Source organism: Sorex fumeus, unplaced genomic scaffold (assembly GCF_029834395.1).
Source record: "Sorex fumeus unplaced genomic scaffold, SorFum_2.1 ptg000169l, whole genome shotgun sequence".
Lineage (NCBI taxonomy): Eukaryota > Metazoa > Chordata > Mammalia > Eulipotyphla > Soricidae > Sorex > Sorex fumeus.
In genome coordinates this window covers 1,396,112-1,412,032 of record NW_026606226.1, presented here as the reverse complement: position 1 = coordinate 1,412,032, position 15,921 = coordinate 1,396,112, and positions in this window count along the sequence as shown.

Below are 15,921 nucleotides of genomic sequence, written 5' to 3'. Positions count from 1 at the left end.
TGCTGGGAGAAGCCCCACGCGCGAGAACACAGGCGGAGGAGGAGAAGCCCTCGTCTGAGGAGGTGACCACTTGCTTCTGTCCACGGGGGACGACTTACAATGACCAAGAGCTGGACACAGCCAAAGCGGCCAGGGACCGATGAGGGGATCAAGACCCCTGCAGAGGGGCTGTGTCAGTGGGCAACGCGGACAGCTGCCCTCCAGGAGACCCCAGACCCAAGCAGCCCATCCTCTCTGTGGCCCCCATCACAGGAGCTGCCCAGCTGCGCACCGTGGCTGCAGGAAGGAGAAATGCCTCAGTTTCCAGAGATCAGACACCGCTGCTCCTTTTCTGGGGTTTGAGTCCATCCATAGGGGCACACTGCAGGAGTCACAAACCAGTACCCAGGCCAACCTCCCAACACAAGAGAACAGCCCTGTCACCTCCTAAATAACTCTCCCAACACTGAGGGAACAGTCTATCACCTCCCAGATACCCCGCCTCACACTGAGGGAACAGTCCTGTCACCTCCCAGATACCCCGCCTTACACTGAAGGAACAGTCCTGTCACCTCCTCAGGACAAATCTCCTCACTCCCAGGGAAGAGTACTGTCATCTCCCAGATACCCTGACTCACACTGAAGGATGTCCTGTCACCTCCTCAGGACAAATCTCCTCACTCCAAGAGAACAGTCCTGTCATCTCCCAGATACCCTGCCTCACACTGAGGGAACATTCCTGTCACCTCCTCAGGACAAATCTCATTCTGAGGGAACAGTTCTGTCATCTCTCAGATACTCTGCCTCATACAGAGGGAACAGTCCTGTCACCTCCTCAGGACAAATCTCCTCACCCTGAGGGAAGAGTACTGTCATCTCCCAGATACCCTGCCTCACACTGAGGGACTAGTCCTGTCACCTCCTCAAGACAAAACTCCTCACATTGACAGGTGAGTCCTGTCACCTCGGACACTGAGGTGCCTTTCCACTCTGGGGAGCCTGCAGGCCACTCAGTGGACAGACCTGGCCCAAGAGACAAGTCCCCAAAGGTGATCCAGTACCTGAAGCTTCTTGCCAATGATGGGAAGCAGGAACGTGGACAGAGGGAACAGAAGAAAATGTGCCAAAGCCAGGAACACAGAAATGTGCCCAGGAAGTCAGAACAGAAGGACAAGCAGAAGCCAGAGAGAAAGCAAAGGTGTGGTGTACCATCAGGGAAAACGGTAAGAAACTGCCTATGTAAACACAAATGGTTTTCACGGTTCAAAAAATTAAAAATGGGGCTGGAGGGATAGTGCAGTGGGTAGGGCGCTCTCCTTACACGCAGTTGACCCATGTTTGATTCCCGGCACCCCATAGGGTCCCCTGAGCACCACCAGGAATGAGCCCTGAGCATCACCAGATAGCACTGTCCTCCCGTTGTTCATCCCTTTGCTCAAGTGGGCACCAGTAACATCTCACAACAAATTGTGAGACCTGTTGTTACTGTTTTTGGCATATTGAATACATCACAGGGAGCTTGCCAGGCTTTGTCGTGCAGGCGAGATACTCTCGGTAGCTTGCCGGGCTCTCCGAGAGGGGCGGAGGAATCAAACCCAGGTTGGCCATGTCAGCCACATGAGGCAAATGCCTTACCCACTGTGCTACTGCTCCAGCCCCATTTTTAATTTTTTTAACCGTGAAAACTATGTGTTTCACCAGGTATGGTAGAAAGGAAGGAAGGAAGGAAGGAAGGAAGGAAGGAAGGAAGGAAGGAAGGAAGGAAGGAAAGAAGGAAGAAAGAGAGAAACGCCTGGGGAGAAGGATCAAAGGGCGAAGCACATGACTGGCATATGTGAGACCCCAAGTCCAGGCCCTATGTCCTCACAGGGTAGTCCGGCTCTCAACACCCCCTTCCAGCACCGTAGCTTCAGGTAAGCACTGTAGCATCAGCCTGCATCATCCAGCAACTACCACTGGGAGGGCCCCCAGAGGAAACAAATAAGGGAGGGCAAGAAGCTAAGGCCTTGCATGCAGTTGCCCCAGGTTTGATCCCTGGAATCCCATAAGGTCCCCCCTGAGTACAGCCAGGAGTGACCCCTGAGCACAGAGCCAGGAGAGTAAGACCTGAGCACTGCTAGGTGTGCCCCAAAAGCCACAAGAGAAAAAGAAAGAGCCGGGAGGCAGCTCGAAAGATTGGAGTGCATGCCTGGCATACACAGGGCCCCGGGTCTTGTCCCTGGCACCACACTGTCCCTGAGCACTGCCCTGGAGGCCTTCCTCCAGCATCCAGGGAGGCCCCCGAAATAGTCAGTAACAAGAACTGAAAATCATATCTTCCCTTTGCAGAACACTTGGATGTGTACTACTTCCCTACGTGCTTGAAAAACAGATGCAGTGTGATCTCGTGACACACCTGCACCATAGAAGCTTTGCCAAAGACGGTTCCTGGGTCTGCATCTCACGCGGGACAGAGAAGTCTCAAAGCCACAGTTTTGCCTGCACATGCCCTCACTGGGTCTGTTGTCACAGCAAGGCTGTAGTACAGGTGGTCGTGGTTCCATTCCCCCCCTCCCCCTTAATGTCAGTTCACTGTTTTGATAACACGGCTTCAGGCATCCTGGTGTGCTTTCTCGTTAGGGCCCATCGCTGCAGCCTTGAAGGGCTCTGAGTTTCATGAAAGAAACGCTTTATTTGCATGCGATTCTTTCCCACGCTTCCATCCTTCAGCTGTCTCAGCTGTGTTTTTGCGGGCACGGATGATCCCTGTGAAGAGGGGACCCCCAGCAGGTCTCCCACTTCTTCATCGTGTGTTGTGCCAACTGTCACCGAGAGACAGACGTCTCCGTCTCTGCTTGGTGAAAGGGAAGTGTTATGTATTCTGAATGTCTGGCTCTTTGGATACGAATACGTAAGGGAAAGAGACAGCGCTGGCCAGACTCTCCATCTCGTTGACATGAGAGCCGACAACAGAACGCATCATTCCTCCTGCGGGTTACTCAGCGGAAACGCATGGGTCTTTCCAGAAGCCTTTTTTGCTCTCAAACAAATTCTTAGTTTAGGAAGCAGATTAGGATTTTTTTTTCTAAGATAGTAATCAGGGGACAGGAGTTGGCCCTGTGGAAGACACTTGTCTTGCATGTGTGAGCCCTGGGTTCAATTTCCAGCACTGAATGACACTCACCCCACCCACTGCCACCCAGTGCCACAAGTAACCCACACACAAAGCTGGGAACATTCCCCAAATAGGGCTAGGGATGGTCCAAAAGTAAACAGAGACTTGGAGTTACCACATTTCCAAAGCGTCTTCTCTTTGCTGACTTCTGCTGGCCCTTAGGACAAAGTTCCTGGGTAGACAGGACAGGAAACCATACCGATCACGCTGAGCGAGGTTCAGTTTGGGGCTGGAGCTGATAGACGTCAGCTGCAGGACAGATCTCGGATACCCCAAACAGCCCTCTAGGCCCTGAGTAGTCCACTGTGACCTCATGTCCCCTGAAGCTCTTCCGGGGGGATGGAGCAACCTGACCCACCGAGTCTGGCCACTTCTGGAAGCGGGACCCTGGCTGGTCACTCAGTCTGGCCTGCTCCTGTGCCCTAGCAGACACATCTGCCTTCCCTGCCTCAGTGCACACACGATACAGTCGCTTGGCTCTTGGGAAACCAAAGTCCTTCCAGGACACTGGACATGGCTGCTATTGGCTTAAAACCCTCTGGATGGGTCTTAGTGTCACTTGTCTCCAACATGGCACTTGGTGACCAGTCAGAGGGGGCCCTTCCAATGCTTGTCCTCAGTGGTCAGGGCTTTCTCAGGGCCCCGTGGCCTTGACATGCATTATTTTGTGGCGTATATGGGGCCGTCGGGAACCCAGAATCTCGCGGGCTCCTTCCCCTCCCACGCTCTTGCCGGAACTCCCCCCACAGTGCTCCATCTCTCTCTGAGCTTGCTGCCCACGTTTCAAGATCCAAGGAAGCCTGCCCTCCGGGGGTGGCCGGCAGGGCACACTCAGCGCTCATTAATGCGCAGGATTCCTCTGCAGCTGCTTGCGATGCCTGGCACACGTCTAAGCTGCCAGTTAGTCAGTCAACAGACCTTTAACGCATCTCCGCCACGCACCAGCCAGGAGTTGCTTCAGAGCACCAGTGCTTCCGCCAGGAACTGGGCCCCACTGGGAGCCAGACTGGAAGGAAGCACAAAAGAAGCCCTCCTTTCTGCATCCCGCCCTTCACTCTGCCCCTTAGCGGGGAGGGTGGGCTCAGACGGGTTCTGTGAGTGGCCTGGACGCCCCCAGCCCCACCTCCCATGCCGAGTCCTCACCTCCGAATCTGCAGGCTTCCCAAGTGTGCCAATCCCCAACCACAGGCTACAGTGCAGCATAGAAAACTGCAGGGCAACCCCCTTACCAAGGTCCACCTGCCTGCTGACCCCAGTGGGCACTGCCCTCCCCCACCAACTGCAGGTACCCTTTGGGGAAGAGGAGGAAGGAGGTGCAGAGAGCACTCCTGGGCAGCACCAACCCTCTGCCCTCTTCCTCTGCTGTCGGCTGCCTGGGCTGTGACCGGAAGAACCAGTTCTCCCATTTGCATCGGGCACCGAGGCTGGTATGAGGCAATGTGGCCCAGTCATGGGCCAAGTTCGGTTTAATCACACATGTGTTCGCATGACGCACTCAGAGGGACCGAGGAGGGGCGATTCCCCGGGTGGGGTGGCGGAGCCCCGCTGACCAAGAGTGTGCTTGGCCCCAGCTGCAGAGCTGGCGAGGAGACCACCAGAGCCTGGGTCCTGTCCTGAGGACCTCCGGGACAGAAGGCCCGAGCACCCGAGTGCTGGGAGTGAGAGAAACCAAGCCAGCCACAGGCTGGTGACCATGCAGGGGGTCCATCGTCCTTAGAGAGGGAAGATTCCTTCCTTTTGTTCCACCAAGAACCATTCAACAGAGGGCCCATCAAGGCAGAATTCACCTGCTACACATTCATTCATTTGTGTGTACCATTAAATGGTTTTAGTTTATTCCCAGTTTATTTAGTTTATTGGCACTCCACCCCCCCCCCCCCCCGCATCCTATTCATTTTGGTTCTTGTTGGGTCATACCCAGTGATGCTCAGGGGTTACTCCCGGCTCTGCACCTAGGAATCACTCCTGGTGGTGCTCGGGGGACCCTATGGGATGCTGGGGATCGAACCTGGGTAGGCCATGAGCAAGGCAAGCACCTTACTTGCTGTGCTATAGCTCCCATCCCATAATATCCTTCTCCTTAGCCGTCACTCTTCATTTCCCCCTACTGGCCTGACCCAGCCAGAGGCCCTCGCTGCCCCACTTCCCGTCTTGGTATGAACCATCTGTTCCGGGCATCTCCTACACATGGACGCGGACAGGATGTGGGCTCTGTGGACTGGCTGCTGGAACTTACAAGATGGTCAGGGTTCATCCCCGCTCTATCCTGAGTGGGCGCCTCCTCCATTTTTTGTTTAAGGGAATAATATTCCATCTTGTGGTTAGAATACATTTAAACATAGTCATCCATCTGTTGGTGGGCATTTGGGTTGTTTTTGCTTTAGGGATAGTACGAAAACGCTGTCTGTGCAGGGATCAGGTGGTCCCGCAGCAGAGAAAACCTGGGACATGATCAGTAGAATGGGGAATTGAGGCAACTGGGGGTGTGGCAAGAGGAAGGGCAACAGTGGCACGACCCACCGGTGGGGGGTCTGGGGGAGAAGCTCAACAAGTATACAACAACGACCTCAAAAGAACTGTGAACCGCAGCACCACCACAAAAGATCCACTCGTTTTCCAAAAGGAAAGGGGCTGGAGAGCTGACCCAACAGGGAAAGTTCTGCCTTTCATGCAGCCTACCCTGGCTCAGCGTTCCTTAGAAGACTGCACCTTGCTCAGATAGAGAAGGGACCACCAAGGAAAGGGTGCTTAGAGGACCCGCTCGGGCTGGGAGATGCATGCCGAATGTAGACTCTCGATCGAACACAATGGCCACTCGGTGCCTCTGTTGCAAACTACAACACCCAAAAGGAAAGAGAGAACCCAAAGGAAATGCCCTGCCACAGAGGCGGGGTGGGGAGGGGGGGGATTGGGTGGGGGTGGTGGGAGGGATACTGGGATCATTGGTAGTGGAGAACGAGCACTGGGGGAGGGATGGGTACTCGATCATTGTATGACTGAAACGCAAGCATGAAAGTTTGTAAGCACAGAACTGTACCTCATGGTGAATCACTAATAATAAATAAATAAATAAAATCTGTTTAGGCCTTCAAAAACTCTTATGGCCCTCAAACTCCTTGATGGCAAATGTCTTCTTTGAGGTACAGTTGTCAAATGCCTGCATTTATGTTAAATGATGACGATGATGAGCACAAAAAAAAAAAAGAAGGCAGCACAGATCTGACACAGGCTTTGCATGCAGGAGGCCCAGTTCGATCTCTGGCACCGCATGGTCCCCCAATCACTGCTGGGAGCAACCCCTGATCCTGATCACTGAGCTGAGACTACCCCCAGAGTACAGCTAGTTGTGACCCAAAATTAAAAAAAATTAGAATAAAGATTAAACATAGTTACCACAGGATACAACAATTCCACTCCTGGGCATATGCCCAAGAGAACTGAAAAAAAAAAAACCTTCAGTTTTCATGTCCACATGAAAATTCATATGCTACAATTCTAACAGTGTTTCCCTTTCTTTCCTCATTTCTTCCATCCCTCTGTCCCTCCTTCCTTCCTTCTCTGCTTCCTTTTCTCACACCCAGAGGTGCTCAGGACTTGCTCCTGGCTCTGAGCTCAGGGGTCATTCCTGGTAGGGCTCAAAGGACCAGATGTAACAGCTGTCCCAGTGAATGCCAGGGCCAGGTGTGTCACTTGGCACTTGCTAGGTGCTCCACAAATGCATGAGAGCATCAGTACATGACTGCATGTGTCCATAAATGTCTGGGTGCATGTGAGCAAGTGGGCTTGAGTGCCCATATAAATGCAAGAGCCCACGAGTGCATATGTGTATACATGCCAGTGTCCACGAGTGCAGGGTGCATGCATGAGTTCACCTGTGCATCCACGTGTGTCTGTGCACATAAATGCATGAGGGCATTGTGATCATACATAAATACATGTGCACATACACACGAGTGTGTGTGCATTAATGAGTGCATATACACATGAATGCCCATGGACATAAATGCACAGACCTGAGCTATGCATGAACGAATGAAACCCAGCGTCACTGCTGCCTCTCGCTGTGCTCAGGGGAGGCCCTGCCTTCTCCCCTGTCTCTCTTGGGGAGTTCCAAACCAGGAAGTGCTGGTGTTTAGTTCACAGGGAGCCCCGGGCTGGAGTGTGTTTCATCCGCGTTTATGTGTGCGGGGAAGCCCGGGAATGGGATGGTGGGCATGTCCTGCAGAGTGGCCTCCACTGCTGCCTGCCCCCGAGACAGGGCTGCTGAGTCACTCCTACTCACGTCTTCAGAGGCTCCTGAACTCCCTGACAGGGGCACTATGCTGAGTGCTGGGGGCAGCACTGAACGAGACGCACTCCTGAGTGGGCACAACTGCCCCGTTGGGGGTGGGGAGACAGGACCTGGACTCAGGGTTCCAGGGGGTGGCCCGGGAACCAGGACAAAGACTTCCTTGCGGGATTCCCAACACCTCATGCCTCCTCCCCCAGCTCTGCAGAGAGTCCCCAGTGGCCCCTGAGCTCTGCCTGGCCTGGGCAGCCCCATCTCCCCAGGCACTCTGGTCTGAGCAGCCCTCAGGCCCGCCCCCACTCCCCCAAGATAAATAGACAATCAGGGCCCATGGATCAGGCAACAGGAATCGAGGTGCCCGGACAGGGACCAGGGGGCCCAGGGCCAGAGGACAGAGGGGGCCGGGTTGGGGCACCCCGCACCCCCTTGTCCATGCTCAGATGCTAGTCTCGGTCCCCACTCCTCACCCTCCCACTCGAAGTCAATAGGAAAGAGCCGGTGACTAGAAAGCTCGGGTGACCAGTGATGTCTCTCCAGGAGGCTCATCAGAATATTGATAACAGGAATGACAGGATGAGTCAGGGACAGCCCACCCCACAGCACCCGGCACCCCGGTGTGATGAGGCGACACAGGCCTCCTGGGTCTCGCCCCAGTGATGAGGTCACCTGGTGAGTCATTTCCCCAGAAGTGGCCTGCACAACCAGCTCCCACGGGGGCGGCCCTAGCCGGCTTGGCTCTGGGCGCCACCTGCTGGCGTGCTGAGGAAAGTTTCACCTGGTGTTCGTTTTTTTTTGTTGTTTGGGTTTTCGATTTTGGTTTTTTGTTGTTTTCGGTTTTGGTTTTCTGTTGTTTGGGTTTTCGGTTTTTGGTTTCCCTGGTGCATCGTGGGGGTTTCCCTGGTGCGTCGTGGGGTCAGGCTGAGCGGCAGACCCTCCACCTGCAAGGCCTGGTGCTCTAGTGCCGAGCCACCTCCCTGCTCCTGAAGTCCTGGGTGTTTGGTTTCGGAGGAGGACCCACATTCTGCTGTGCCAGGGATGGGACCCGGGGCTCCTGCCTGCCAAACCCTCTCAGAGCTGAGCCCCTGCCCTCGCTCTTTCCTCCACCCTCCTCACGCTGCATCCATGAACCAGGATCCCACGGGCCCAGCTCCCCACAGCTCCCTCTTCAAAGGCCCAGCCCCACCTTCCTCCTGCATGACTGTGTCCTGGGCTGCCCAGCCCACTTCTGGAAGGTTCCAGGGCTCGGTTCTCCCAGGGCTGCAGAGGACAACTTTCCTAGGGTTATCTCGGGATCCCTAGGGCTGGAGTCAAAACTCTTGCTTTGGGTTCTGATTGGACCTACCTGGTCTTATTCCTCCCTGTTCTGTCCCATGTACCCCCTCAGGCAGCACCCCCATCTCTGGGCTCCCCAAAGCGCCACCTGTGGAAGTTCTGGGTGTGTCACTGGGGAGTCACCCAGACAAACAGCGGGGCCCCGAGCCCCCAGGTGAAAGCACGAGGCGAGCTGAGGGCAGTGAGATGCCACATACGTTCACACACTGAGTGGCACCGTGCTGAACCTGGGAACTCGGGTGCCGAGACCACACAGGTCGTTGACAGACAGACAGACAGACAGATGCAGGTCCTGCCCTATTGTAGCGGATACACTCGGGGAGGGAAACGAGAAACGGTGGGCAGAACAAGGAGTTAACAGGTGACTTCTGTAGTGACCAGTGTCGGAGGGCAGAGCAAAGGAGGTGTCCGGGCGAGCTCGGGCTTTAGCTCTTGCTTTGAAGGTGTGGAGCCGGCAGCCCAATCCCTAGCGCTGTCCCCCCCGCCCCCCACCCCCGCCCATGCTAAGTCTGGGATGCAGCTCGGCACCCAAGTGTGTGTGGACACCGGGCCTCCAGCATGCGCAGGGGAGGGGGAGGGAGATCGGGAAAGAAGGGAGGAAGGACAATAACATAGAATCCAGGGCTAATCACGGGGCGGGGCGGGGGCGCTTTGCTTTAGGTTTTGGGGTCCCATCTGGCAGTGCTCAGGGTTTACTCTGCGCTCGGGCCTCACTCCTGGCAGTACTCAGGGAACTATATGAAGCCCCGGGGAGTCAAATCCGGTTGATCACGTGCAAGGCTTGAGTCTGGTGCCTTAGACCACTTGGTCAGGGCTGGAGTGATAGCACAGCAGTAGGGCATTTGCCTTGTGCGCGACTGGCCTGGCCGAGCAGGGTTCGATTCCTCCGCCCCTCTCAGAGAGCCCGGCAAGCTACCAAGAGTATCTCGCCCGCACGGCAAAGCCTGGCAAGCTACCCTTGGGGTATTCGATATGCCAAACACAGTAACAACAAGTCTCACGACGGAGATGTTACTGGGCCCGCTGGAGCAAATCGATGAACAATGGGAGGACAGAGCTACAGTGCATGTGCAAGGCAATCGCCTTAACCCCTTGTACCGGCTCTCAGGCGGGGAATGAAGCGGGAGGAAGTGGCTGAGACAAGGAGGCGGGTTAGGAGGGGCTGTCAGGAAGGACGTCTCCAAGAAGGAGGCATGTTGACCTGTGACCCAAGCAGACAGAGATAGGGGAGAAGCAGGGAGGGGAGGGGAGCCAGAGAAACGTTTCACCTTTGAGGAGAATCCTCGGGACACCCCCACCCCCACCCCAAGCAAGGTGGCCTGTGAGCCTCGAAAGCCATGGCCAGGATCAGGGGGGTGATGGGGACCCTCTGGCTTCCCGTAAACCCGCCAGCCTCCAGCCCCCGGGCGTCTTCTGCGGGAGGAGTTTACGACTGTTTCTGTTTTGGTTTTGGTGGAAATCAAGGGAAGAACCGAGATTGTCTCCCAGAGGGCAGAAGTGAAACCCAGGAAAAGGCCAGGGGGAGGGCCAGAGGGGAAGGCCACACGTGCCTGGGGATTCCTCCCCCGGTGCAAGTCTAAGAACATTCCTGTGAACCGGAAGGAAAAGCAAAGGAACAGACCACAGACAAGGACGGCTGCCACCCCTCGGGGCTCCCCCAAACGTCAGTAGAGATGAGACTGCGTATGTGAGCAGGCAACAGGTCACCCGGGGGCCCGAGATGTAGGCGTCAGGGCCCGTGCCCATCACCCCACAGTCCCATGTCCTGTCCCGCTCAGGCGGTGTAAGTGTCCAACAGAAGATGACATGATTGCATGAAACGATAAAGCCAGGCAAGCCCCATGGATGGAAGTGCAGGGTATCATGTTAAGTGAGTCGGAATAAAGGACAGATACCAGCTGATCTCAGTTGCCTGTGGAATACAGAACAACAGGGCGAGGGAATGCAAGGCATCAAAGCGGGGATACCGAGATGACTGACCTCGGACCCTGGATTACAGGACTGAGAAGGGCAGGCGAGGAAAGACATGGGGGGTGGGCAGCGGGAGAGGAGGAGGCGGGGCCCGGGGCCTTCGGTGTGTAGGTACAGGTACGGATCCCAACAACAGCACAGCAAGCAGGAGACACGCCCAAACTACAACAATCCATCTTAACAACCCCCCCCACACACACACACACTCAAAGCTGTTGGGGCTTTGGAGACATGGGCGGAGTAACGGCAGCACTGGTGGTGGGGCCCGGTAGGAACACTGTGTGTCTGAAACTCTGATGTGAAGAACTTTGTAAATCATGGTGCCTTCATAAATAAAAAAAAAAAATGGGGAAAAAGAAAAAGTGAGTATACTGGCAAAACTGCACGTCTACCAAAACTCACCACACTATGTGGCAGCTCAGTGGAAATGCCTCTCGGTGGTAAGTGAGCTGTTTTTTCTCTTAACGTGACTGTGGCAAAGAACAGTAGTTGAAAGCCTGTGTTCTGCAGTGGACCCGGGCTGGACGCAGCAGATTCACGGACACCCAGAGAAGCTGCTGACCTTTCTAAGCCTCAACTTCCTGTCTGTAAGGTGAGGATAATTATAGTTTCTACACGAATATGATGAGAATGAGGCAAGCAGTTAATTTAAAAAAAAATAGACAAACACAGTGCTCAACAAACTGTAAGTGTTAACTGGCACTGTTAATATAAAAAAAGAAAAGATATAATATAGATATATATGTATATATGTATATATATATATATATATATATATATATATCACTGTATGAGACAGATAGAGACGTCCCTGGAACATAGAGGTAATATGAAAGAGCAAAGCCAACTACAAAACTAGGTCCATGGTATGATTAAAAACATGTATTTTTTTTGTGGAACTGAATGTGCTTGAGGGTTACTCCCAGAGGTTCTGGGTTTTAGTTCCTGTCCTGCATGCCATGTCCCAGCTGCTTTAAAACATCTGTTTGGGGCCACACCTAGCAGTGCTCAGGGCTTCCTCCTGGCTCAGCAATCAGGGATCACTCCTGGCAGGGCATGGGGGACCATATAGGGGTGGTGAGGATCAAATCCCAGGCCTGCCACATGCAAGGCAAACGCTTTACACACTATTAATATTGCTCAGGTCAAAAACTTTTTTTTTTTTTTAATGCTTAACTCACACAACACAAAGATGCTGATGAGTGACGCCCCCAAGGTGCTGGCTTGGGGCGTGCCTGACCTGGATCTCTCTTATAGCAATGGCAGCTATTCCTGGACAGGACAGTGCTGACCCAGAATTAGGGGGTGAGGTCCCAGGCACCCCAAGATGGACAGTATTAGAGTTCAGAGGCGGAGTTGTGCCCTGACCTTGCCACCAGGGCACCTCACCAGTCTAGGTGAGCTCCAGGATGAACACCGGCTCTCTGCTCCCAGCAGGGGGCGCCCCTCAGAGTCCCACACACTGGGCAGGGCCTGGCACTCTGCAGGGCCAACCGCACACGTGGGCACCGTCTAAACCAGGTCTCAGACAAAATGCATCGCTGGACCTGGGGCCCAGCAACACTGCAGCCTCGCCCTGGTGCCCAGTGGCCCTGCAACCCATAGCCCCCAGTGAAGAGCTCCTTCTCCACCTCCTCCCCCCCCCCACCCCCCACCCTACCATCTGCGAAACCAGGAATCCTGGCTGGCAGGGGAACTCAGTGCCTATTCTTCCTCAATTTTAGTCCCCAAGCACAAGCTTTGAGTCCACTCCTTGCCCTGATGTCCCAGGGAAACTTAGCCTGGCCGGGCGCCAACAGCAGGCTGTTCTGCCATCCTGCAGAAGCCAGCCTCCAGCCTCTCCTGGGCAGGGACCCCAGGCAGCGGGCCTGTCCCTGTTCTCAGCCACAAGGCACCATGAACCCCCACCTCTGATGTGGCCTTGCCTCAAAAGACGCCCGGGTGGCACACCTCACCCCACCAAGAGTAGCACCAGCCGCACTGTCAGATCTCATCCACACAGCAGAGACCGTCAGAGTGAGATTTTCTTTTTTTGTTTGTTTGGTTGGTTGGGTCACACCTGGTGATGCCCAGGGGTTACTCCTGGCTCTGCACTTAGGAATCCCTCCTGGTGGTGCTTGCGGGGGGGGACCATCTGGGATGCTGGGGATTAAACCCAGGTCGGCAGTGTGCAAGGCAAGAACCTTACATGCTGCTCTATCGCTCTGGCCCCCTGAGTGAGGTTTTCAAACATAGTTAGGGTGTGCAAAATTAGACAAGACCAACATTCCCTAACATTAAAGCCGGGTGTAGGGCCAACAAGACAAGTTAAGTTTAGACCCCAAAAGGGTGTGAACATCCTCACTATGCCAGCAAACCGAGTTCAACATGCACTGAAGGGTTCCCACAGCCGTGTCAAATGGGACTGAACCCTGGGGATGCACATGAAAATCGTGAAGTGTGACATGAATGGAGAAATCAGGACAGTCTCAATGGACGCTGAAAAACCCTTGTCATGGTTCAATATCTGCAAGCAAAGAGCTCACAGCAGCTGAGGTGCAGAAGGAAAGTGACTCAACAGGCCTCAGACTCTGGGGGCACAGTTAAAACTGTTTCCTCGAAAATCAGGAAAAAAGACAAGGGTGTTTCCTCTGGCCTATTCACAGAGTGCTAGTAGCCCTTGCCAGAGAGATCAAGTAAGGTTGGTGTGTGGGGGTGGAGGGGTGGGGAGTGGGGGTGGGAGGCAAGAATTAAAGATGCATCAGAATTGTAAAGGGAGAAATAAAATTGTCTCATGTGTTGGTGGCATGATTTTACACAGAGAAAACTCCTGACACTCCAACCCAAACGCAAACAGTTAGATTTCATCAGTGAATTCAATAAAGCTGCAGGATACAAAATTAACAAGCAAAAATCCACAGCACTTCTGTTTGTTGCTGCTGTTGCTCCTCTCTGGGGGCCACGCCGGACAGTGCTCCTGGGGTGCTCCCAGCGTGGTGCTCTGTGGATCACACAATGCTAGTGGCACTCAGCCCCCCACCCACCCACCCACGCAGAGCCTCCGCTGAGCCCCGGATGCTCTCTGCTAGCCCTCGGCAGCATTTCTAGACATGAATTATTTGAAAAGAAGATGAATGAAGTCTTCCCGGGGCTGGGGAGACAGCTTAAAGGGCAGGAGTGCCTGCTTCCGTCCTTAGCACCACACGGTTCCCCGAATACCACTGGGCGTGACCCTGAGCATCATCAAACCAGCAGTCATCTGTGGCCCCCCAAAAAGAAAATCACAGTAAAAAAAATATTTAGGAATAAAACTTAACCAAGGAAGGGCTGGAGCAATAGTACAGCCGGTAGGGTGTTTACCTTGCACACAACCGACCCACGTTCAATCCCCGGCACCTCTGATCACTGAGTGCAGAGCCCTGAGCACTACCAGGTGTGGCAAAAGACAAACCAAAAAAATGCTCAATCAAAGAGGTTTCTAAGCTGAAAACTACAGGATACTGCCGGCAGAAGCAACTGGAAATACAACCTGTATTTGTGGATTATCCCAGATCTACCGAATGTAGCCTCCCCACACAGCAGAGTCTGGCAAACTCCCCGTGGCGTACCCAATATGCCAAATACCAGAAACAATGATGGGTCTCATTCTCCTAAAGAGCCTTGAATATAATCTCAGGGCTAGGATGAAGGAGACGTTACTGGGGCCTGCTCGAGGCAATCAACGAATAACAGGATGATCTGTGATCTGTGATCTGATCCCAGATCTATGAATTGGCAGAGGACATGAGTATTTTGGAAAGCAAGACCATTGCGGACCCCCTTGCTTTGGCTCCAGGGGCGCTTCCAAATGTCAGGCTTTGCTAGCTCTGCCTAGTCCTAGAACAGGCCTTCAAGCAAATATTAAGGAGCCAGCTAGAGCAAGCATGCACAGGACACTCAGACGAGGTGACTCTAACCACCGCTCGGAACTAGGAGGGCTCGGAACTAACATGTGTCTTAGTGAATGAACAAACCTCCTAATAAACTCAACCGCTTCGTGCAAGAACTAGACCCAGAAAATCATAGTGAAGCTGCTGAGGACAAATGAGAGTAAAAACTCTCTGAGGAAGTCCCAGAGGAAGGGAGGGAGAAACATTCAGATCTCAAACAGAAAAATAAGGTAATACTAACATCTTCGGCACCATCTATGCTCATCGGCCAGTCTTGCTCCAGAGACTCATAAATAAATCTCAAAAGGGACCAACCACCGTCAAAAGGATTCGCACACTTGCTTAAGGCTTAGACGTCTGGGGCAGTGCTCAATACCTGCCCAAATAGAGCCCGGACAACTGCTTACTCCCAGACTCTAAAACCGCCACCATACCTCTGGCCAGACTCCAGCATCTCGGGACCCAGATCACCGGGAAATTGATCTAAATTATTTAGACTATCAGCTTAAAAATTTAGTCTATTGGCTCAAGAAATAAATGGATTAACTACTGGGCAAGAACTGGGTGCTGAAAGTAGGTAAAGGGACAAACATGGTAAGCTTTTAGTACCCGTATTGCAAACCATGATGCCCAAAAGGGCTTGGGGTGGGGGGCAGGGGGCTGGAGTCATAGCACAGCATATGGGTAGGGCATTTGCCTTGCATGCGGCCGACCCGGGTATAATTCCCAGCATCCTATATGGTCCCCTGAGCACTTCCAGGAGTAATTCCTGAGTGCAGAGCCAGGAGTATCCCCTGTGCTTCGCCAGGTGTGACCCAAAGAGAAAGAGAGCTGGTGGGGGAGGGAGAGTCTGCTGTAGAGGCAGGCTGGGGGGGGGGGACATGACAGGAGGGAAACTGGGGACATTGGAGGTGGGAAATGTACACTGGAGGGATGGTGTCAGAGATTTGTTTGACTGAAACCCAATCACGGACAACTTTGTAACTGTGTTTTTCATGGTGATTCAATTAAAAATTAAAATTAAAATGGGGCCAGGGAGAGAAAACTCAAAGGGGTGAGTTTGCATGGAGGAGGTTTGGTTTCAATTCCCAGAACCACAAGGGCCTCTAAGCATCAATGAGGGAAAAAAAAAAGATAATCATCAACTTTACTTGGAAGTAGAATCATATCAGTCCTCCCACTCCCGCCCCATGGCCAATTCAAATGTTAGCCCTCACCCACACCAGTATAGAGATATTTATATAACAGTACAGAGATATTTAATAGAGTATTTTTTTGGTTGTTTTATG